Source organism: Magnolia sinica, chromosome 5 (assembly GCF_029962835.1).
Source record: "Magnolia sinica isolate HGM2019 chromosome 5, MsV1, whole genome shotgun sequence".
Classification (NCBI taxonomy): domain Eukaryota; kingdom Viridiplantae; phylum Streptophyta; class Magnoliopsida; order Magnoliales; family Magnoliaceae; genus Magnolia; species Magnolia sinica.
Window position 1 is genome coordinate 84,531,226 of NC_080577.1, and position 24,651 is coordinate 84,555,876.

The 24,651-nt window shown below is 38.8% G+C and overlaps 1 protein-coding gene and 1 pseudogene across 10 annotated transcripts in view; both read right to left on the reverse strand.

Annotated features, from left to right (window-relative positions):
• Positions 1–7,478, reverse strand: part of LOC131247084 (beta-glucosidase 44-like) — a 33,709-nt pseudogene extending 26,231 nt beyond the window's left edge.
• Positions 7,479–11,759: 4,281 nt separating this feature from the next.
• Positions 11,760–24,651, reverse strand: part of LOC131246230 (probable ubiquitin-like-specific protease 2A) — a 56,002-nt gene continuing 43,110 nt past the window's right edge. For 4 of the 10 annotated variants that reach the window (XM_058246154.1, XM_058246146.1, XM_058246149.1 and 1 more), the window contains one exon: positions 13,153–13,480. The gene's annotated coding sequence lies outside the window, so the exon portion shown is untranslated. Of the gene's footprint in view, positions 12,188–13,152; positions 13,500–20,777; positions 21,103–24,651 lie in introns of those variants that run through there. The other 6 variants (XM_058246155.1, XM_058246147.1, XM_058246151.1 and 3 more) reach the window with 4 other exon arrangements.

Consider the following 24,651-nt stretch of genomic DNA (forward strand, 5'->3'; position numbering starts at 1 on the left):
ATATATATATATATATATATATATATATATATATATATATATGTATGTATATATATATATGTATATATATATATATGTATGTACGTGTATATGTTTATGAGCGAGATTGGGAGATTTGATTAGGCCATGTGCCACTTTCAAAGATAGGATCACAAAAAACATATCTGAAAGTGGTCTGGTTGAGTATGTACTGGTGTGGCTAGTCCAATTGAATCTTACCGGCCTCATTAAATCTGCCGGGGGAGAGAGAGAGAGAGAGAGAGAGAGAGAGAGAGAGAGAGAGAGATTTTCTGTGTTTAAGAACCTGGGAAAATCCTTGACCAGGAAATGGAGAACCCGTAAGCATCCATGTTCATATCTACCATCAAGTTAATATCTTCATGTAAACACCCATTAAAACAAATCATTATACCAAGTTTTATTTTACACAAATGTGAATGTTAAATTATCACTTGGCTAGGGTATAATAAAAATATTTTGCAATTTTTGAAATTTATACTTTTAATAGAATTTTGAAAATTCATGAAATAGGACATTGTGAGTATTTGAAAAGGCCATCATCATTATCATTATCTAAGCCGTAATGGATTAAAGCCTATGTGATTATGCAAACACATGTATTTGTTGCATTAAAAATTCAACTAAAAACACATATGTAGGCATATTGATGTATCATGTATGCGCATGAAGCCAAAATATGTGTATTCATGTCAATGCATGACTAGATAAACAACCATATCTATTTGGTACCTTATAATGATGGCACTCATCAACTGAAACATCTGCGTTCGTATCATTCGCCACAATTCCTACTCAAAAAACAAAATAAAATTAGTATTCAAGAGTAAAAAAAAAAGAGAGAGAAAGAGAGAGAAAAGAATTGAAATTGAACATTGATTCATCACAATTCCTACTCAAAAAAAAATAATAATAATAATAATAAATAAATCAATATTCAAGAATAAAAAAATAAGGAAAGAAAGAAAAGAATTAAAATTGAACATTAATTCGCCACAATTCCTACCCAAAAAAAAAAAAAAAAAATCAAATTCAATAATAAAAAATAAAAAGAAAAAAGAAAGAAAAAAATAGAAGAAAGAAAGAAAATAATTGAAATTGAACATGTAAAAATCTAACTAATAGAGCATGTCAAAGGCAGAATAAAAATCTAACTAATCATGGCCCACCTTGATGTATGTATTGTATATTCAAACTGTCTATCAGTTTTTCCAGCTCATTTTAGGAAATAGTCACAAAAATGAAGTAGATCCAAGTCTCCCACCACACAGTGAGGATTGAATTCTTACCACTAAAAGTCTCTTGGGGCCACAAAAGTTTTGGGATCAAGCTGATATTTGTGTTTTTCCTTTGTCCATGTGTGACCTCATCAACAAATAAATGCTATGGTAGGCTCTAGGAAGTTTTTCATGATGGCATTCAATGACAATTATTTCCTGTGGTGTGGTCCTCTAAAGATTTGGATGATCTACTTCAATTTTGGTACCATACCCTAAAATGAGGGTATGTTTCCTTCGATGTGGTCCACTAGAGATTTGGATCTACTTCGATTTTGGTACCATACCCTAAAACGAGCTACAAAAACTTATGAATAGCATAGATATATAACACATACATCAAGGTGGGCCCACATTTAAGGAAACGCCTACTAGTGTTACCTGGGTAACACCTAATCCGCTGGTGTAAAGTGCTGATAGAAGTCCAGGATACCAGAATCAACCAAATCAGGACATGTTTTCTATATAAGAGAACTTTGGTACTCTGATGGAGTGTGATGGATGATATGCTGGCCCATGGAATCAATTAAATATTGCATGCACGAAATTAAGATATAGTTAAATGTTTACAGTTAGATACATCACGGACCAAAATTTTTAATTATTTGATTATTTAACTATTAAATTGGTGAATATTTTTTTAGATGGTTAAGATTGAAAACATCCAGTGGTCTGATTTTAACAAACAAGTGTCCACGAATCAAACGATATGATTGTTCAAATACGTTTGCACAACTTAGTCGGTTTAATTTAAGTTGTTGTGTGCCATGTGTAAAGCTTTTGAGTGACAGCATATCAAGTTTCTCACTAAGCCAGAGCATCATATAACTTCCCAACTCATACTGATATTCAGGTGAATTTCACTTAAAGAGTATTGTAAGGCCCACTTCAGTCCACTATACATAAAGACCGTAAATAATGCACGCGGACTAGTTTGTAGGAGACCAGTATTATGTGTGTGTGTAATATTGGTCTCCTCCAAACAAATCTGCATGCATTATCTGTGGTCCTTATGTGTGGTCGGCTGAAGTGGCCTTCCAATGATGTTTAAGTTAAAACCACCCTGATTACCAAGTGAGTCACCTTATTTGAATCGTAAGGTCCAAAAATCAACCTGACCTGTGATTTAAGTGAGCCATTCCAAGGAAAATAGGTGATCCTACCAGGGATAAAGTCGTACGTTCTCAAAGAACCTAGCCAAAAAGTCTCCATCATCAATGCATCGTTGAAACTACCAGTTTGGGTAGGCTATGACCATAGGCCCACTTTGATGTATATGTTAAATATCAACTCTGTCCATTAGTTTTACCAGCTCATTTTAAGGTATTTCCCTAAAAATGAACCAGATCTAAATTTTAGGACCACACCACAAGAAACAATGGTGATTAACCGCTCACCATTAAAAATGTCATAAGGCCCACTGTAATGTTTATTTGTTACCCACTCAAACCAACAGATGCCACACTAAAATTAGGCCACGGGCTTAAAACTCAAGCCCATCCGTGATATAGGTGGGCCACCTTAAGGGAATCAGTTCAGAGTGTAAGTGTTATTCATTCATTGTTTCTAATCTTGTGATCCACCGGAATCACAGTCGAGACTGGTTTTTCTGCTCTAGGCCTAAATTTAAGCCATTCACATGATGGCCGGAGTTGATTTTTAAATGTATGATGGTGAGGTGCACCCGAGCTTGCAGCTCCCTTGCTAAAAAATTTATATTGACGTAACGTGACAAGAAGCCGATCGAGGCGCTCGGGACAAACCTTTTATCGTGGTGTGAAGATCGTATGGGGGCCATCTTGATATATGTGATTTATACATACCATCGTTCCGTTTTTCTTGCACATTTTAGGGCATGAGCCCAAAATTGAAGCATATCCGAAGCTCAAGTGAACCATACCAAAATAAAATAACGGGGATCATGACTCAACCGTTGAAACCTTTCTACGGCCCACACTGATGTTTATTTGTCATCCAACCTGTTAACAAGGTTACATGAGACTGGAAAAATGGAAAACACAAATATCAGCTTGAATCAATACTTTTGTGGCCCGCAAAAAAATTTCAACAGTAGTCATTCAATTACCACTGTTTCCTGTGGTGTGGTCCACTTGAGCTTGGACATACTTCAATTTTGGCCTCAAGCCCTAAAATGATATGGAAAAACATATGGATGGTTTGGATAAAACATATACAACATGGTGGGCACCGCAAAGTCTTCAAAAATCTGCTTTAGATCTTTTTACATCTCTTATAATATTCAGTTCCATAGTTCATAAACCCAAAAACTCAACTTGATCATATGCAACTGGGTCAGGCTTACTCATAGATTCGACTTAATATTTATAATTAAATTGAGAAGTTTTTAAATTGATAATAAAGATTTGGAATTAGTATAAGTAGAAAAAAAAATGGCCAAACTCACAAGCTCAATAAATAGCTACTTAGCATTGATATTTGCACTTGTACTTCATATTGTGTGTTGGAATCTTGCTCAAACATTGATTTTCTTATTAAAGAGCCATCAATCAGTGAGTGACTCAGTTTAAGTTGGTTGAGTGGGCGAGTCAACTCAACAAATCCCACCAGTGTAGAACTGAGTCTGGCTCGTCAGCGAGTTTCATGGTGACTCGACTTGAAATCTCTATGAATTGAGTTTTTTAAATTGCTATGCTAAGCAGCGTGTAGCGTATGCTATGTAGCGTAGCTTAGCCCTAACGCTTCGTCGCTCATGAAAATAGATTAAGTCGCATATAGGCCTACACTACATGGTAATTTGTATAAGCTACACACTATATAGACTGTGTTACATGCTACGTAGCTCACATTACAAGTTATTTTTCACCACAATATTAAAATCGATTATTGTTTTCAATGATTTGTCGCATTTTTCTATTTTCAATAAAACTTAGTTAATCTTTTCAATGCTATTAGTAAAAATAATATAGGTAATAGTATTAACTCAGTCTCATTGCTTTTTCTTTACTTTTATACTTAATTATTATCCTTTCCTATTACTTTAGGTTGCACCAAATATCATGGCATTTTGTTAAATCTCATTATCAATCAATTTTATTTGGTAAATATCATGAAATTAGTACAACCAAGCACAACCTTGATTAAAAATCTAGAAGTAGCGTGCAGCTTATGCTACATGCTATGTAGCTTATGCCTCATGCTTCAAATGGGTGAATGCTACTACTATTCGCTATTTAAAACATTGGCCCGAGTTTCAAATTGAGGCACTGTGTTTTAGATTATATTCAGTTCTTATCAAGCACACCTTACATCTTATCTGATAATTGTAAGTCACATGCTATTTAAAACATTGGGCTGAGTTTCAAATTGAGGCACTGTGTTTTAGATTATATTCAGTTCTTATCAAGCAGACCTTACATCGTATCTAATAATTGTAAGTCACATGCTCTGCAAATTAACCATAAAATTTTGGTAAATTAAAGGATTAGGAGCTCTTAGCAAAACTCCATCTTAAATTCCATATTTTTTGAAAAAAGAAAGTCATAATTGATTAAATGTTTAAAACTCCACATATTTTGAAAGATGGGTAGAAAAAAGAACATGTTTTCGCAGAAAACTGAATTAATCAAGTTTTTGTTCCATAAAAATGTTTTATTCAAAAATAAAAAATAAAAAATCTTTTGAGGATAATTTTAAAATTTGAGCTGGGTGGTTGCCACTCATTGATAAAATACCTTTTATATATATATATATATATATACACATATTCTTTAGGGTCCCTGTTCATGGCTAAATGGTAGACAATGTGGGTTACAACACTAATGTCATCAGTTCAGTACCCATGTGGTGTGTGTGGGTGTGACAGGGTGTGTTAAAAAAAAAAAAACGAATGCTTTTTCACTCTCTTTTTTAAAGTCCAAACTGGATTAAACATGAACTATTTATTCACCGAATTTTTTACTGTATTTTCAACTATCGAGACTTAATTACATGCAACCATTTCCACTAGAGTTTTTTGTTATGTTCCTGGCCATGGTCATTAGGAAACCTCTTATTTAGCCTGAGAAATGTTTCACTGGAATTGCATTTCAGAAAATACATTCCCTAAAAGGAGGAAACCCTTTTCGTTTGACTGGAAATGTGAAATGAGTTAAAATAGATATCATCAGTATTTTTAGGGAAATATGGCCTCTAAAAGAGTTAGCTACCCTGATAATTGCTTTCTATAGTCCCGATGATTTGTGGTGCGAAAATGAGGTTGTGGACCATTTCCTTCTTTCCTCGCCTTATTTGGATGAGATCACCTTATTCCATATATTATCATTTTCTACCCCCATAACCACTTTGCTAGGAGAGCTAGGTTGAAGAATTTAAATGACATTATAAAAGACTAGCATTCTCTTTAGGTTCACAAACCTACCCCAAAAGAAAGACTCTTTGCATCTTTCCTATCCTTTCAATCACACTTCCTGGCATTTGAAAAGCGTCATGAAATAGAGTGACATGTTTGACAAGGCCGCCTTTATCGTTGTGAAGAAGCCCTGAGAGATGGGAGCGCACTCTTCCACCCTAATGACTTCCTTTGAATTCTTTCTAGAACCACATCCCAAAGAGTGCGCTCCCATTTCTCGAGTCTGCACTCTTACCCCTCTCCAAAGCTTTGATCACTACCTATATTTTATCTTCTATCTACTTTTGATCCACTCTCCCACGGATTCTTGAATTCAATCAAATGCTAAGTTGTTAAGACTCATGCACTTCCTAGCTTCCTATGAAGTTCACAATTGAATCACGTCCCGTATTCATGTTCCTTTCTTTTAATCATATCGCCCATGACTTTTCTTCCATTTAATTTCATCTTCTTTGAGTATGATTTCTAAATCTTGCTTCAGAGCTGACACTGGTTAGAATCATCCAATAAAAGAGCTGCTTCCATTTTTTCCAGTTTGTAAGTGGCCTCTAGAATTATCGACTTCTCTTCTACCTATCCGAACTTATTCTTGTGCCGACAAGATGAATGGTCATTGACCGTCCGTCTGGTTGCCGACTGATTAGATTTTATTTTATTTTTTATTTTTTTTAAATCCTTTCTTTATTTCTTCATTCTTTATTTATTTTTAATTTTTTTGAAAAGCCAGTTACTGATTAAATTGTTTGAATCATCAATTCAACTCATCCAAGTAATTTTCTAGTAGTACGGGGTAATCAGTAGGTCAATGAGATGGTCTAGATTCATAACGACCCTTTCTGTCACAAATGAATTAGACTGTAAATTTCCAGAGCAAGGTCCATTGCTATGGGTGTCATCAAAACAACTGTTCGGTTTATCAAACCACAGCCCATTTTTAAAAAATAAGGATCCAAGCTGCAAATGGGTTCCTTTGGGGGGGAACCGGGACCGACCCGTTTGAGAATCAGGTCAAATTTTGGAACCAGACCCAACTCATTAAAATTTGAATGGGGTGAGAGGAGCCAAGGACCTGATTCATTCGAGAATCAGGTCAAGATTTTAAACCCAGACCCAATTATTAAAATTCGTATCAGGCCCAGGTCAGGTCCATATTTAAAAATAGCAAACCCATTTCTTTAATCGGTCAGATCTGGGTAGAGGACCCAGATCCAACCATCTACCATAAGCGTCCGCTTTGGGCTGGGTCTAGATTGGGTATAGAAATTACAATAGATTTTTCATACAAATCGTGTTTCGAACCATCCAATTGATGGTGAATAGCAATTTTGATAGTAAAGAACAAAATGGCCAGCAATCCAAATTCAATGGATAAAATCAGATAAGGTAGTTCAAATTAGTGGAGAGTTTTGGTATATATTCTCTACTAACAATGGGGCCCACCATTTACAGTCTTGATCATCACGAGTAAGGGATGAGTAGCTACATTTTCTTTTCTTTTTTTCAGAAAAACCAACGGCCTTAATTAACTACTTTTTCTTTAGCATGGGTTGGCCCAGGTCAGGGCCATTTCAGACTGGGTAGGTCACGTTGATTTTGAGAGGGACCCGGACCCATGTTTCTAAAATTTGGATCTAAACTCATTAATTGTAGGGTGGGGTCCACTGACCCATTAGGACGACCCGACCAATTTGCACCCCTGGACTCCAGTTGTAATAGTAGTCCTTTTCGCTTGTGTTGCGCCCCGGGATCGCATGTGGTGGGGCCCACATGTAGAGGTGGTGGGTTGGAACCATTCATGTCTTGGGTGCTACCCTTGACATGCCACGTTAAAAATTTACCCTGGGTGGCTGATTCTAACAGTTGATGCATTTTGCCGAATGCTCCCATTAAAAAAGGACATTTTCAAAGACTCACATTCAACTCTATAAAACCAAGATCAGGATCATCCTTTAGATGTGATTATTGGACCACATGACATTCATAATATTGCCCAGAGAATAGACATGTCTGATCATTAGACTAGACTACTGAATGTTGGTTGCAAAGGGAAACCCAATTATAAAAGGCAATGTAGTAGTAAGAGAAAGATACAGCATACTAAAGATTTATAAGAATGTTTAGAGTGTTTTCTATAAAATCACAATTGATAAGATGATAAAAGAGGAAGCAGTTGAAAGGAATTCAAAAGCAAACCAAATGGTTGAGAGTCATATAGGAGATTGACCAAGTGGCCAAGTGGAATACGATTGAGTCGGTAAGGAAGCTTAGAGCAATTATTAGGACAGGTGACAAGTTTAAAAGAAAGTGTTAAAAAGGTCATATAGTGCTTAAATGGTTACAACAACCGTCAAGAACATGGAAATCATCTAAATTATCAGTTTAATGCTATAAATGGCAAAGGAATTCAGCAGAAGAAGAAATCTCGTACCAAACCAAACTAAATATATCTTTCAATTATCTATCATTTACATTCCTTAGTGTAATTCTTATCTTTATTAGTCATTTATATTCCATAGTGTACTCCTTTACTTTTATATGTCATTTACATTCCTTAGTGTAAACTATAACAGTAATCAATGTAGTTATTAACTTTAGTTATAATCTGAGTCTACGCTAACACGTTGGGTTTAGTTCGATTATCAAGTGAAGTTATCCATTTAGAAAAGTATTCTACAGTTGTTCTCTGATGTCGACTGTAAGAATTTCTTTTTTCTTTTGTTTGTACTAAAGAGAAAAAATCATTTTATATGAAACGCAGAGGTGTGACCCATTTTCAGAGGACAAACCTTACCCTTTGACTATCGCATGATCATCTTAAGCAACGATGTGCAAGTGGCTGAATAGGCGACCAATCTTATTATAACTCAGTTATATACGGTCAATTTCCGATGTATCTATTTATCCTAGTGCTTGGGGTTGTAGCTATCCGGTTTTAATTGAGCGACACATTTAACTCTGGTACGCCCACACTAATCACATGACCAAGATTGAAATAGCAACAACATTTCTTGGCATGCCTAGTGGGACCCTTTCTCTAGTTTATTTATTGATGCGACATTACCAATCGATCAATCGAAAATATGAATAAAAGAAGCAATCGAATTGTTGGGGCTGAACCCTCAACACTAATTGCACCACCTCTGACCAAGGACGTGCCGATTCAAGCGGCCCCCTTATCATTGAAATTAAACATTAATCCAATATTCAGTTTTGTCAACTAGGAAGCAGTATCGACCTCTTGAACCATTTCTCTTGAAGATATAAAGGTCAGACTTTAGGATGTGCAACTGATTATCCAACATGTTTAGGAATATAGGAGAGCTCAGACAGAGTTGGTACACGCTTAAGCCGAGCAATTTTGTATCCAGATTGAGAATGTTAATATATGAATAACTAACCAGACCAATGTCATGCATCGATTGATGACCATCATTACCGGAAGAGCACCTATTGCGACGCAGTATAATACCGAAGGAAGTTCTGTCGATAACATGGTTTCACCACCATCGATACCTCCCCTACAACGGAGCACACCTCCTGTTCCGATTCAGGATGGACGGAATGCTCCACTATCTACCAAGTTTAAGAGACTAGAGTAGGAGGTCAGGAATTTTATCCTTGAAGAGGGAAACCAGGGTATACTTAGGGGCTAACCCTTCATTGGCAATCCACTATATCATAAAAGACAAAACCAGGTAAGCCCTAAACCACCTCCAATGGTTGAATCACGTCATTTCAATTATGACCAAATTATTCAAATGTTTTGGGAAGTAGCAGGTCAAGTCCTCGACCGTATTAATACCTCGGTTAACCATAAGCCCTATTCGGATTGAATTGACCAATAATCTCTATTGTTAGACCAATAATCTCTATTGTTACGGTCGAATTTGTCGTTTTTTCTATTAAGATAGTCGAATTTAACTAAGACGACCGAATTTACCATTTTTTTTTAAAAACCAAGGCGAACGAATTTGTCCAAGATGGTCGAATTTTTCATTTCTCAATCAAGATGGCTAAATTCAACCAAAATGACTAAATTTGCCGTTTTTTGACCAAAAATGCTGAATTCAACCTAGATGGCCGAATTTATAATTTTTCGGCCAAGTCAACCGACTTTGATGTTTTTTTATCAAGATGGACGAGTATGAGTAAGATGGCCGAAATTGATGTTTTTACATAGCCGAGCAATCACATTTTTATGTCAAACAATGAATTAACATCGCATTCACCTTTTTACTAAAGCCAAAGCGATGTGGAGAGGGGGGGGGGGGGGGGAATGTTGTTCCCCATTTCTAACTGTTCTTAAGAAACCCAATTAGAAATGAAACGTGTTATAACAACGAAAATATATAGTATGCTAAAGATCTTTAAGGATGCTTGGAGTGTTTTTTATAGAATCACAACTGAGAGGACGACAAGATAAGGAGCAGTTGAAATGAATTCAAAAACAAACCAAATGGCCAAGAGTCATCCAAGTGGGCGACCAAGCGGTTGAGTGAAATGCAATCGAGTCGATAACGAAGCCTGGAGCGGTTATTAAAACAGGTGGCAAGTTTAGAATGAAGTCTCTAGAAGGTCATGTAATGCTAAAACAGTTATAACAACCTGATGTAAGAAACATCTGGATGATCAGTTTAAGGCTATAAATAGCAAGAGAATTCAGTAGAAGAAGACGTTTCATACTAAAAATATATTTTTCAATTATCCATCATTTAAATTCCTAAGTGTAATTCTTATCTTTATTAGTCATTTACATTCTGTAGTGTAATCCTCTACTTTTATTTGCCATCTATATTCCTTAATGTAAACTATAGCAGTAAGTATAGTTGTTAACTTTAGCTGTAATCCGAGTTTATACTCATGCGTTGGATTCAGTTTGAGTATCAAGTGAAGTTCTTCATCCAAAGAGGCGTTGTGCAATTATTTTTCGCAACTGACTGTATAAATTTTCTTTTTGTTTTATTTATACTAAAGAAAAAAGGTCATTTAGTACGAAAGACAAAGGTGTGACTCATTTTTAGAGAATGAACATCACCCTCTGACTATCGCTTGATCATCTTAAGCAATGTTATACAAGTGGCTGAAGCGGCAATCGATCTTATTAAAACTCCTCACGGTATGTGCTTATATTGGCACTTGGGGTTGTAGGTGTTCCGTTTCAATTGAGCTGCACAATCAATTCGGGATCAAAACTCACAGTATGTGCCTATATTGGCACTTGGGGTCGTAGGTGTATGGTTTGAATTGAGTTGTGCCTATATTGGCACTTGGGTCGTAGGTGTTCGGTTTGAATTGAGCTACACATTCAATTCGGGATCAAAACTCACGATATATGCCTACATTGGTACTTGGGGTAGTAGGTGCTTGGTTTGAATTGAGCTGCACATTCAATTGGGGCGCACATGCATCAATCACGTGGCCCAGGTTGAAATAACAGCAACACATGGGACCTCACGTGCTGGTGATCCTGAGCCGGCCCACAAGCAAAACGAACTTGATTGTAAGTGCGAACCCAACTTAATGTAAACCATAGTAGTAATTATAGTTGTTAACTTTAGCTGTAATCCAAGTCTATATTCATACGCTGGATTTAGTTCGAGTATTAAGTGAGATTTTCCATTTAGAGAGGCGTTCTATAGTTATTTTCTATAAATTTTCTTTTTGTTTTATTTATACTAAAGGAAAAAAGTCATTTAGTGCTAAAGACAGAAGTGTAACTCATTTTCAGATAATGAACACTACTCTCTACTATCGCTTGATATTTTAAGCAATGTTGTGCAAGTGGTTGAAGAGACAATCGATAGTATTAAAAAGCCACGGTGCAAGTGGCTGAAGAGACAATCGATCTTATTAAAAGCCACGGTATGTGCCTACATTGGCACGTGGGGTCGTAGGTGCTCGGTTTGAATTGAGCTGCACAGTCAATTCGGGCGCAATAGCGTGGCCGATAGAAATAACAGCAACACATGGGATGCTGGTGATCCTGAGTCGCCCCACAGGCAAAATGAACTCGATTGCAAGTGCGAAGCCAGCTTTTCACTCAAACAAAATTCTAAAACTGAGAATGATCCGGTACAGTGAGGAGTACTATAAGCTTATCTTCCAGTATCTGCAAACGTTTCAAATATGTAGGTCACCCGGACCGTCAAAACAGCCAGACTCATCACAAAGATCATCCAGATAAATTTAATTTAAAAAAAAAAAAAAAAAAATATCAGGCCGATCAACATGGGTCCACAATTGTACGTTTGACCGTACACACATTCATTTTGAGAGTCTGACTCACCTGATTGGTAGATAGGCCTGATTTTTGCTGAGGGTGATCTTCACCACGTGGCATAGCTTTTGCATGGATGGGATGTCCTCCAGACTTGGCACGTTGCCTTAAAAAATGTACCATTCGGTAAGCCTATGGTACTACCAGCAGTACCTGACCATCTCTACCGAAGAATTCCATCTCCTGCAACCAGATGCATGTCAACTTAGTACAGCCCAGTGTTCCCTTCCACTGCAAAAGTGGGACCCACCATGAAAATCATATTCCCGCTTATTAGGTTGCCTCACACCATTACAATTAGTTATACTAACGGTCATCCATTTATTTCAATTGTGTGGCACACATGATGATGACCCGACTAAAGTTTGTACCAGGTGATCTTCATGGTGGGCTCCTGCTCCAGTCCTTTGCCACAGATGTGGGGGCTATTATTTTCTTCTTCTTTTTTTCCTGTGGCTCGACGTGCAGGCTTTTCCTTAAGCCCCTGGCATTTTGTAATTTTTGGGCTGTGGGCTCATGCTCTTGGTCCTTTTCCTAGAGGTGTGGGCTATTTTCTTTTTCCCATGGCTCCAGGTGCTGGCTTGTCCTTAAGCCCCTGGCTTTTTTTGTAATTTTTAGGCTTATTGTCTCCTAGGATTGATAAAAAAATTTCTTATCTTCCAACCCAAAAAAACTAAAAACTTCTTCCACTAATAAGTTATTTGAGAGAATAATCTTAGTAAAAAAAAAAAAACTTTTTAAGAGTCCTGCGGGCTTCCATAAAAAGGTGGTCTCATCGGCTCACAAGTGACGGATGCCAAAGACAAGGGGCCCAATCACGTCAGCCAATGGCAGCAGCCCGACTACCACCTGTTTACTGTAGGCAACAAGTCATCTTTGTGCCACATCAGAGCCATTCATCAGCCAATTCCCACTAAGAAGAATGATTTTTTCCAATATTTAGACCCATTCGTTTATCGAATTGACTACATCGCGGTGGCCAGATCATCTAAAGTATTCATTCATTTCATATATGTGGCCCACCTGATGATCACATAGCCTTCTGAGTCATGATATATAAACATAGGATGGGCTGATGAAAAGATCTGGCTCTCACACATGCATCTTGTTCCACATGTGAGATGTGTCCGCTACAAAGTGCATGAGCAAGTTCATTTTACTACATTTGTTTACGCTGCTACACACAATTGTGAAAATCTCTGTATTCAAAATATGAATCCAAAAAAATGATACAATATGATTGTCCATGTTTTCCAAGATGGTGCTATCCAAATCATGGCAGAAATGGGGTGTTCACCATACACATTAACAAGCATGGGACCCACATTTGTGGGTCCAAAAGAAATGGATATAGACCTGTTTGCACCTGTTCCTAACATAACATACATTAATAAATAAATAAATAAAAATAAAAAATCATCATTTGTCCATCACTATTTATCCAAATCATAACAAATGGGCCCTGCCAACTAGGAAACGTCTGGTCATTGCTATGGACCATCCATCATGGGGGATCACCTGCATGGTGAAATATATACTGTTGGTTTTAATTTCAGAATATATCCTCCGCATGCTTTGTTGTTAGGATTGGCCAATATATGATAATCTTAGCTACAAATGTCCAGCCTATTGCTGATCATTGGGATAAGGCCCAAACATAAGGAATATAAGCATATGACAAGGGAACTCATGTCAAGTCAGCATGCAATTGGCATGCCTCATCATTACTCAATTGAAATTTTATACTTAAGGGTGGGTGGTCTAAAATGTCAAATTATTCTGAAAAACAGAACAATTTCGAAAACTCACAAAAACTTTCTAATCCAAACAATGCAGTTTGGACAATCGATTTTTTTTTTACCATTGATCTGATGGTCAACGATCATTGGCTCAAAGTGCCACTTGAGAGTCACAGCCAAACATCGGTGGGACGCATATGATACCCAGTTCAGATCAACGTTTAGACCCATATTTTTGTAACCAATAATGTACAAGTGGGCCTGTGTTTATTTGATACAAATCATTAACAAAAGCTAGTCCATTGAATGAGAATGCTGATAACATCTGGTGGGTACATAAGATTCCTGCCTTTCAATATAATGCCTCTTTCATTGATCTTTGTTCTTGATTTCTCTTGGAAAATCTTTATCGCAGAAATGGAAATGAGAACTCATTTCCACGGAAATGAAACTTGTTCACCCAACATCGGAAATAACTCCTCTTTTCCAGGCATGTCCATAGAAATGTCATTTTCACATATTTGCCACTTCCTGTGGCTATTTTACTTGTTCGCAAACATGCCCGAACAACCCACCATGATCAGATTTAGCGGAATACCTTGCTAGCCATAAACATCAGCAAAGGCATTGTCTTCTAGCGGAATGTGTCCTCAAAATCCAGTCTGTCAATCTCCAACGTAACATTCTATTAATGATGGGTTCTAGCCCATAACTCAATGGCAGGCGGGGCATATTTCAACATTGAGGTCTCAGTTTCAAGCCCCGCTTACCTATTTAAAAAATAATTAATTAATTAAATAAAGTTCCACCAACGATGCCAGTCTAATAGGATTGAAGTCACAATTGGTAATGAAGTGTGGTGCTTGCAGTTGAACCAGTTCCTTTAATTTCTGCCTGTTCGGATCTGCCTCCCATATATGACTGGCAAGGATTCTTTCCCCCTTGTCACAGATCATGCCCTCCTCCCAACTGGACGGGGTTAACTCGTGAGCTTCTATCAAATTAATTAGAATTAAGCTTCCACATACCCATTTTTTCCCCTTTTTGAAAGGTGATTATTTTATTAGTAAAGGCTGAAGTTAAAAGAATTACAAGTCAAGACCAATAAAGAGGAAAAGAAGATCTACCACCCACTACTTTTGATGCTAAAGCCCATCCAATAACATGAGATTTAGCCCTACTAAAGATCTCCACAGCCCTCTTGCTATAGTTCCTAAAACAACAATGGTTTCTCTACCCCCAAATGAACCAAATTCCAGCCAACAATGAAAGCCTCCAAACTGCCCTCTCAACCTTTCCCACTACACCCTCGTGCCATGCTAGAAACAGAATCCCAATTAAGCCTAGCATCACCCACAACACACCAAATAAATCAAAGAAGCTTTCCCAAACTTCGTTGTCAAATGAGCAAATGTATGAGAAAATGATTGACCAACTCCTCATTCTTGAAACACATCATGTGAACATTCAGAAGCACAACTAACCTCTTTCAAATGTTATTAATTGTGAGCATTGTTCCAACCCACGAGCCAAGCGAGACCAGCAACCTTGGGAGGAGCCTCATAATGCCACACATGAGCAGTGAACCGCTCCTTCACTTCAAAGGAAGGACCAACAATTAATCTGTACATAGAGTTGACTGAAAACCAACCAAACTTCTCTTTCACCCACACCACAGCATCCCTTATGGAGTTGCTCCAGAAGTCTCACAAACTCTTGTGACTCCTTGATAGGCTCCTACGACAAGTAGGAGTCGTAGGAGCCTAAATCACCTCCCTAGCTGACAAGGGAGAAGCACCGCACAACTAGAATGTTCGCCTCCACAGCTAATCTAGCTAGTCTTGGATATCATTCTCTCAACACTTTCTCACTCAACCAAACATCTTCCCAAAACCTTTTCTGACCATCCCCCAAGAAAGAACTCACCCCTCCAAAAATTTTGCTCTCAAATTGACCACAGACTTCCATGACGACGAGGCCCTATACAGAGATGAGTCCCTTGTCCACCACCTTCCTAACTGCACTCCATATTTCTTTGAAATAACCTCCCTCCAAAGATTTTCATCTTCCCAAGTAAACCTCTAAAGCCATTTTTCAAGCAATCAGAGTTCATGACCTCCAAGATTCTTAGCCCAATACCAGTTCATCCAACGGCTTGCACACCTCTTCCCACTTCATAAGATGAAACTTATGCTTTTCTTCTTGCCCCTACCATAAGAATTCTCTCCTAAGCAAGGTGTTCCGTAACGGTAACAGTGGCCGTAACGACCACCACCATTACCTTTACGATATCGGGCATAACGGCTGTTATGGTCTCTCTTTTTTATTTTATTTATTTATTGAAAAAACCCCTGAAAAACCTATATCTGCCCTGTAATATTGATTAAAAAGTACGAAAAACCTGTATATATCCCGTAATAGACCATTACGGGGCTATTATGGCCTTTATAGGGGCTGTAACGTGTTGACGGGAATTACATGTTATTTTTTTCCATAACGGCTGTTACGACCGTTACGACCCCGTAACGTGTAACGGTTGCCACCGTTACCTTTATTTAACGGCCTTTACGTCCTCGCAACGGCCTTTACGGCACACCATGCTCCTAAGCCTCTCCAATTTAAGCACCACGGACTTTGAAAATTTAAATAAAGGCAAAATAGACCAGACGATTAGACATTGCCGCCTTCATCAATGTCAACCTTCTATACAAAGAAAGATGCCTACTTTTCCATCTTGAAAGCTTAGAGCCTCACTGTAACTTCATCCCACAAATGCTTGGCCAGTTTCCCTATGCACAGCAACAAGTCGAGATAAAACAAAGCGAAACGAGCCCACACAACAACTAAACACACTTGCGAACTTGTTCGCTTCCTCCTTTAGACATACAGACACCCAATAGCTCACTCTTGTGAATATTTACCTTTAAACCTGAGAAAACTTCGAACCACGAAATAATTTTCTTTAAATTGTCCACTTTCCATCCGCATCACAAAAGAGAATCGTATCGCCTGCATACTAAACATGACTGACTTCAAAGTCTGACTTATCCACCCTAAAGCCTTCAATAAGCCCCACTGTTAACCATTTTTCAAGCATTTTGCTTAGGCCTTCAACCACTACCACAAATAGATAGGATAGAGCAGGTCCCCATGACACAAACCTCTAGTAGCCAAGAAAAAGCTTTTTGAGGATCCATTCACTAAAATCAAGTATTTAGGTGGCTTCACACATGCTTGAATCCAATTTCTCCATTTTTGCCAGCAACTAGGCCGATCCAACATATAATCCAGAAACCCCCAATCAAAATGATCATGGACCTTTTTAACATCAAGCTTGCAAATAATCCCTTTTTTCCCTTATGACGAGCATCAATGCATTCATGAGCTATTAATGCACTATCCACTATCTTCCCACCAGGTAAGCTTATCAGAATGAAATCCCTAATACATTATGTCCCTTCCTTTTGTGGAATGAAAGTAATGAAAGTTGCTCCCAACTTTTTTGCAATATAACCTCTTGTGGAATTCATTTATGAAGCCCACCAAGTCACCTTTTACCTTCTCCGAAAACTCCTAAAAGAAGGGTGAACAAAAACAATCTGGACCTAGAGCCTTGTCCCTCCTTAAATCCTTCATCGGTGCCTTTATTACCTTTTCAAAAAATGGCTTTTTCTAGCAAATCCACCTCCCCATTCAAGATGCTATCAAACTGAAGCTTATCTAGCCGTAGCCTAGCCAACCCTTCACTAGTCAAAAGATGACTTATCCCACATCACACTCTTGACTTTGTTAGCTCTAGCCTGAGCACTAGCCATCATATGGAAACATTGTGTTTCTATCCCCTTCTTTGAGCCAACTTGCCCTTTACTGTTGCTTCCATTTGATCTCCTCTCAAACAAGCTTTATGCTCAATTGAATAATTCTCCTGCAATGATTTTTCTTCTTCCAACAACTCCACCCCTTCTTCCACATACCCATCGTTGGAGGGTCGAGATGAAAATTGTTTTGTTATGGCCCATTTAATCCAGTGTTCGCAATATCACTATCGGCCAATATTATCGTTATCACTGGCCGGTGACGCGAAACTCGTTGAAAACCCCTCAGAAATTATTTTCAATTTAAATTTTTTTTTTTTTTTTTAAAAAAAAAACAGATTTCTATGTATCGTGCAATATCTCGCATGATATCACATGATTTTTTTTTACGATATCACAGATATTGTAAGTACTATCTTGTTTTATCGGCGGATTTTATCCCGAACTCACAAATTTACTGTAGACTCTGTCACAGACTCACGGGTCTATTGTAGCCAACAACCATTCAATGATAATTACGACGATAAAAGAGACGGGGATGTTGGGGTTGCATAATTACTGGGGGGAAAAAAATTTGGATTGTCAGAACCTGTAAAAAAAGATTGCGTGATCAAAAGTAGAATTTGGTAGGCCACTCGATCGATTGGCAGCGGTGCACCGTAAGTTCCAAAAAATCTCGATTTCCCTATTGTTTTTTCTTCAAATAGATGCTAGATTTAAATTACAAAGGAGATTTCGGCAACAAAATCCTACTCCTGGATTTTAGAGTTTGGTTTAGGGATTTTAGGGTTCAGGAAGGACCAAAACCCTTTTCTATTTCGAAAATGGCTTTGGAAGCCTTTTATGGCGGATAGTCCTATCATGGTCTCTGTGGGGTCCACCTTGATGTATATGTTTTATCCAATCCGTCCATCCATTCTGGAAGATCATTTTAGGGCATGAGTCCGAAAACGAGACATATTTAAGGCTAAAGTGGACCACACCATAGGAAGCAATGGAGATTGAACGCTTACCATTGAAAACTCTTTGGCAAGGACACAAGTTTTGGATCAACTGATATTTATTTTTAACCTTCATTCAGGTCTATGTGACCTTATGAACAAATTGGATGGCAAATAAACATCACGATGGGCCCTAGGAAGTTTTGAACAGTTTGGATGGCAAATAACCCAATCACCATCGTTTCATATTGTGTGGTCCACTTGAGCTCTCGATCTACCTCTTTTTTTAGGATCATGCCCTAAAATGACCTGTCAAAATGGATGGATAGTGTGGATAAAACATATATAATATGGTGGACCCCATACAATCCCTAATAGGTCTGTCCATCTCTAGCTACGTTCTAGTGGGAGTATTACCAATCTCACCTGTGCACCAATTCTCACGAGAACTCGTGAGAACTTTTTAAGAACTCATCTCACATGATATGACCACAAAATCAAAACCATCCACGTGATGTGGCACCCCATGAAACCCCCAAGGACCAACTTTCACCTTGATCCAAAACTTTAGTGGGCCATGGAAGAAGGAAATAGTTTCCTCCCTTGATTTCTCCTCTCTTTGCTATGGCCCACTAGAGTTTTGGATTAGGCTGAAAGTTAGGCCCTGAGGGTTTCATGGGGTGTCGCATCACATGGATTGTTCAGATTTTGTGCTCAGGACACGTGTGCAAAGGTGCACACAAGTGCGCATGTAAAAAGGTGCGCAGGTGAGCATGACCCTTACCCAATCAACACGCTTCTTACGGGAGCAGATTGGGTGTGTGACGGGCAAGGTATTACCCTTACTGTGGGCTCATATCCACACCATCCATCCATTTTTCCAGATCATTTTAGGACGGGATTCCAAAAATTATGCATATCCAAATCTCAGGTGGACCACACCACATGAAAGTGTGGTGATTGAGTGTCTCGCCATTAAAAATTCCAAAGGGCCCATCGTAAGGTTTTCATATTGCTTATTTGAAATCCAACCTCTTAATAATGTCAAGAAGATCTAGATTGAGGGAAAATACAAAGATCATCTTGATCCATAAAAAGTTTTTAATGGTTATTCATCACTGTTTCTAGTGGTATGGTCCACTTGGGATTTGGATCTTCTTAAGGTTTGGGATCGCGCCCTAAAATGAGATGGGCAAACAGATAGATGGCGTGGATATACAAAAAATACATCAAGGTGGGCCCCACACGGTTAGAGTAACACTCACTAAGCTGTCATCCGAGTAACTACTAATCTGCTCCTCGATCTGGGGAAGCAAATTGCATACCGAGTAAACTCTCTAGGGAGTGGATTAGGTGTTACCCTTGTTGTGGGGCCCACCTTGATGAACTCGTTGTATATCCACATTGTACATCCATTTTTCCATCCCATTTTAGGACGTAGTCCCAAAAATTAAGCAGATCCAAATCTCAAGTGGACCACACCACAAGAAACAGTGGTGTGATTGAATGCCCACCATTAACTTCCATGTGCCCACTTTAAGAAGATCAGTAATGTTTATTTTCCATCCCATCCATTAATAAGGTCAAACAGACCTGAATGAAGGTATGTACAAAGATAAGCTTGATCCAAAAATTGTGGCCTAAAAAAAATATCTTAATAGTCATTTTGCACTTTTTCTTGTGGTGTGGTCCACCTTGGACAGTCCAATAAACAATCTTAAGTGTCTATTCACCACTGTTTCACTTTTAATGGACTACCATGCCAAAATTGCACTGATCAAATAATCCAAAACAAAACCATGTGCTTTTGATGGTAGGAATCAGTGGAATCATGAGATTGTCCGTTTTTGTTATCTCACTGTATATTGCAAGTCTGTCTTGAATTTCTTATTGTGTAGTGGATGGTACTCTATGGTACCCACCATGATGTATGTGTTTTATCCACACCATCCATCTATATTTCCAGTAATTTTAGGGCATGAGCCAAAATATGAGATGGATCCAAATCTCAAGTGGACCACACCACAAGAAAATAGTGGTGATTGAACGCCCACCATTAAAAACTTCCTAAGGCCCCAATGTAATGTTTACTTGCCATCCACATCATTTATATGTATATTTCTCAATTTCTACTTCTTCTTTTGCTTTTAAATGAATTGTGTGTGTTTTCATACATGTCTTTATACATTTATAAATGTTATGCATTCAATTTAAATATAGTTACACTAGTTCAATCAGACAGCGCATAACTTAGGACCCTATACAAAGGAAATCTATTATGTGTACATTTGTTTGAAATGTTATAATTTAAAAGTGTGTATTAAGTCCTTTTTAATAATCTTTAAAGTTTCATTGAAAAATTCAACGATTTTCCCAATGTTTCCCCAAAAGTGCAATAAATTACACAATACAAACGATATATCCCGTGCAATAACTAATACGTATATGTATCCCAAGGGTGCGATACATAGCGCGATACCGATATTTCGAACATAGATTCAATCATCGGTGACCTCCATCTCTTCTTAATTTGACCTGCATTGCTACCACGAACGCTTTGCAAGCCAATGTCCCTCCCCCAAACCCTCTCTATGATTGTGACTAGCCTTCTTGCAAAACGCTAATGTGCTCCTTCCAAATCAACCCTAGCATCAAACGAAGAGGTCAAATTTTGAAGATTTCTCCCCTCATAAGAGCTAAATTCGTAATTCCATGCCTCCAATAAATTAGGAAAAGAATTGGGCATCAACCATTCTACCCAAACACGCAGAGACAGTACCAATACACCTCAAGAGTAAAGGAACAATGAACATGCAAGTGATTGACAAATTCCATGTTACTCATGCAGAGGCAATGGTCACTTATGATAATTTCATGTCGCGAACATGGTTGATGGTCAAGATCCTTGTACACACAAATCATCTAGGAAAAAGCAGCAACCAACATCTAGACTGTCCCATTCGAGTTGCAAGGACAAAGGTCCCACCAACACCAATGAGTGTCCATAGAAGATTTGGCCGAGAACTTGCCTATCAATACCCTAAATAGAAGTACATTGAGGTGGTCAAGAGCTAACTGGTTGTGTCAATTTCTCAGTCTATAAAAAATTTTGGTCGCAGAGGATTTCAATTTCAACTGAATTGCTACACTATGGGACTCAATCAACCGAAATTCACTTTGTCCAGTCCAACATATAAAGAGCGAAAGACAGAAAGCTGCTGGCTTAGGAACCAAATGTCTTCCCAGTGCCTAATTCTGGACTCACACCTATCTACTTTCAACCATGAACTGATTTCCAACCTTCTAGATTGTTCGCCAAGCGTATGTTAGCCCCTTACATAGAAATAATTACCTTCTTCAATAGGTAGTCTTCTTCCTATGTGAATTGTCATAGCCATTTACTCATTTTTTGAACAGTCATGCCAATCGATTCCTTGACCAAGGTATCATAGTATTATCTGATTTCCAGTTTGAAAAGCTTATGGTTGGCAAGCCACTTACCATCAAAGCTATGTTCATAAACTTCAATATTTGCATTCTAGTTAATAGGGTTGTGATGGGGATATCACGCGCGCACACGCCGCCCCTACGCATGTACGGAAGGAGAGGGAGGGCCCCACCGTCAATCTGGCTCGATGACGACGTCCAGGAATGGCCTCCTGGTTAGAAGACGGAGTTTTGATTCATTAGAGTGGGGCCCGATAATCAAGTAAAGTCCATCATGGGATCTCATGATCAGGGCCCACTAGTCGGATTAATTTCATATTTTAGATTTTAATTATTTATGTTATTTAGAATATCATGAATGCTTTAGATTTCTTTAATTAGTTTTATTTTGGTTTACTTCATCGCCAAGTAATAGGTTGCGCACATGGCGCGAGTTTTGGGGTATAGAATTTTCTTATAAATAGGCACCCCTTGTAGTTCTTTTGATTCATTGAAGTTTAATAAAAATTCCTGCAAGTTTTTTTCTACTTTCTGAATTTCTGAGTTGTAGAAAAATTCAAGTGGGTGCGAAGCCCTCCCTTTTCGAAGGGCTAACGACCATGGTACGAAGCCACATCTATCCTCATCCGCCCCTACCCTCTATCATCCATATTTTCCCCCTTCTACAATCATCCTCGCTTCGAATCCGCTAGTTTTTACAGCAGCTCTTCTCCCTACAACCGATTTCTAGAATCTGGCCCTAGAGGAGGGCTGAAACCTCGGTGGAGCACCACGCACAGACCGCATCTCAGATCAAGCTGAAAATCAAGGGTTTTGGAGTCCTCCCCTGGCTGACCAGACCCTAGGAGTCAGTTCGGGGAATCGGGCCACGCTTGCACGTGCGGTCAGGCTCCCGCGCATGTACGCCAGGCCCTATCCCGCTGTCCGCACGCGCGAACTATCCTAGGTTCAGGTTTCCTCCTTATTTTTCCCATTTTTCATACCTGTTTTCATAACCCTAACCCTAGATTGTATTATCCCTAACTTATTTACCCATTTTCTCACCCTAGGGTTCCTTGAATTGAAATTAGGGAATTCCTTGGATTAGGGACTGTTGTACTTGTGTGGCTGAATTCTATTTCCCTTTGAGCATCGTTTGGTCCAAAATTTTATTGATCCAGTCCTAACCTGTGTAGGCCTGGACCTATGCAGATTCCCCTTTACTTGAATGTTTGAGCTTTTTGTGTGGGATGTGGAATTATTATGTGATTGTTCTGAATTAGTATGATCTAAGCCTGAAATCTTGCATATCATATTTAAATTTCATGTCTTACATCAGGTTGTCAATAAGTCATACCTTGGTTGAGTCAAAATCAACTCAAGCCAACCCAAAAATATAAGGCCCAAGCCTGACCCAATCAAAACTGTCCAATCCGAGCCCATCCTGCTAAGCAATTTCTACATGTATACTTGTATGCAAGTAATAGGCCATGATACATTATCATTATCATGGACCAGGCCTGGCCCAACCTGACCCGAAAACCAATGAGCTAGCCCCAAGTCCTAGCCCAGCCTAGCCTGGCGGACCTGAAAAGCTAGGCCCAAGCTCAACTCGTGATGTGCCAAACCCAAAGCCTAATGGACTGGCCCAATCCATTGATGCCCTTGCCCGTAACTCCTCAAGTTATCGGCTTGCATGCCTTTTCAAATGCTATTTTGACTTTCCTCCAGTCTAACGAAAGGAATTCATATTGGTGCCTCTCCAACTTATCCACCAAGCCTGCCAAACACTAAAACAAGAACATGAAACCGATGGGCATTTTTGAAATAGTTAATTAGATCAAGGGCCCATTTGGTTTACTATAATTACCCATGAATATGGAAATGGGTAATAATTACTTCCTTTGGTATTTCCTGCTATAATTTACGGCTTCTCAAATGGGTCTCAGTTTCTGCAGTGTCTTACTGTTTCTAGGTGGCAAAACTCTATGGGTATGTGTTGTATCCATGTTGTCTATTCATTTTCGAAATCGTTTTAAGGCATGGGCCCAAAAATGAGGCAAATCCAAAGCGCAAGTGAACCATACCATAGGAGGCAATGGGAATATGATGCCCACCATTGAAACCCAAGTAGAGCCCACCGTGATGCTTATTTGACATCCAATCTGTTCATTAGGTCACATAGACATGGATGAAGGGTAAAAACAAACATAAGCCTGATCGCAAACTTCTGTAGCCCCCAAAAAGTTTTCGAAGGTGGGCATTTAGTATCCACTGTTTTCTGTGGTGCTGTCCTAATGCAGGGGCATTTACACACCAGGCTCGAGTGGGGTGGCCTGTGGGATGCAAGGGGTGGGCGGCCCGTGTGAAGCGGGTGGCTTATATGAGGTGGGCCCCACCCGTGTGAGGCGGGTGACTCGTGTGAAGCGAAACCCATGTGAAGTGGGGCCCAAGAGGGGGGTTCAGCCGAGGTCCTAACCCATGGGATGTGGGGCCTAGGCTATGAGTTAAAGGGATTGATTCTCCATGCTCTATCAATTCAAGCTTTTAGAGCAAGTAGTTAATTGCCCTGCACCAGGTCCACCTGAGCTTTAGATTTGCCTCTCTTTTTTTTGGCGCATGCCCTATAATGATCTGGTAAATAAAATAAAATAAAAAATGAATGAATGGTATGGATAAAACACATACATCATGGTGGGGTCCATAGAGCATTGGTTTGGAAACACATAGCAAAAGTTGCTTTTCCCGTCTTTTGAGGTGCAAATCCG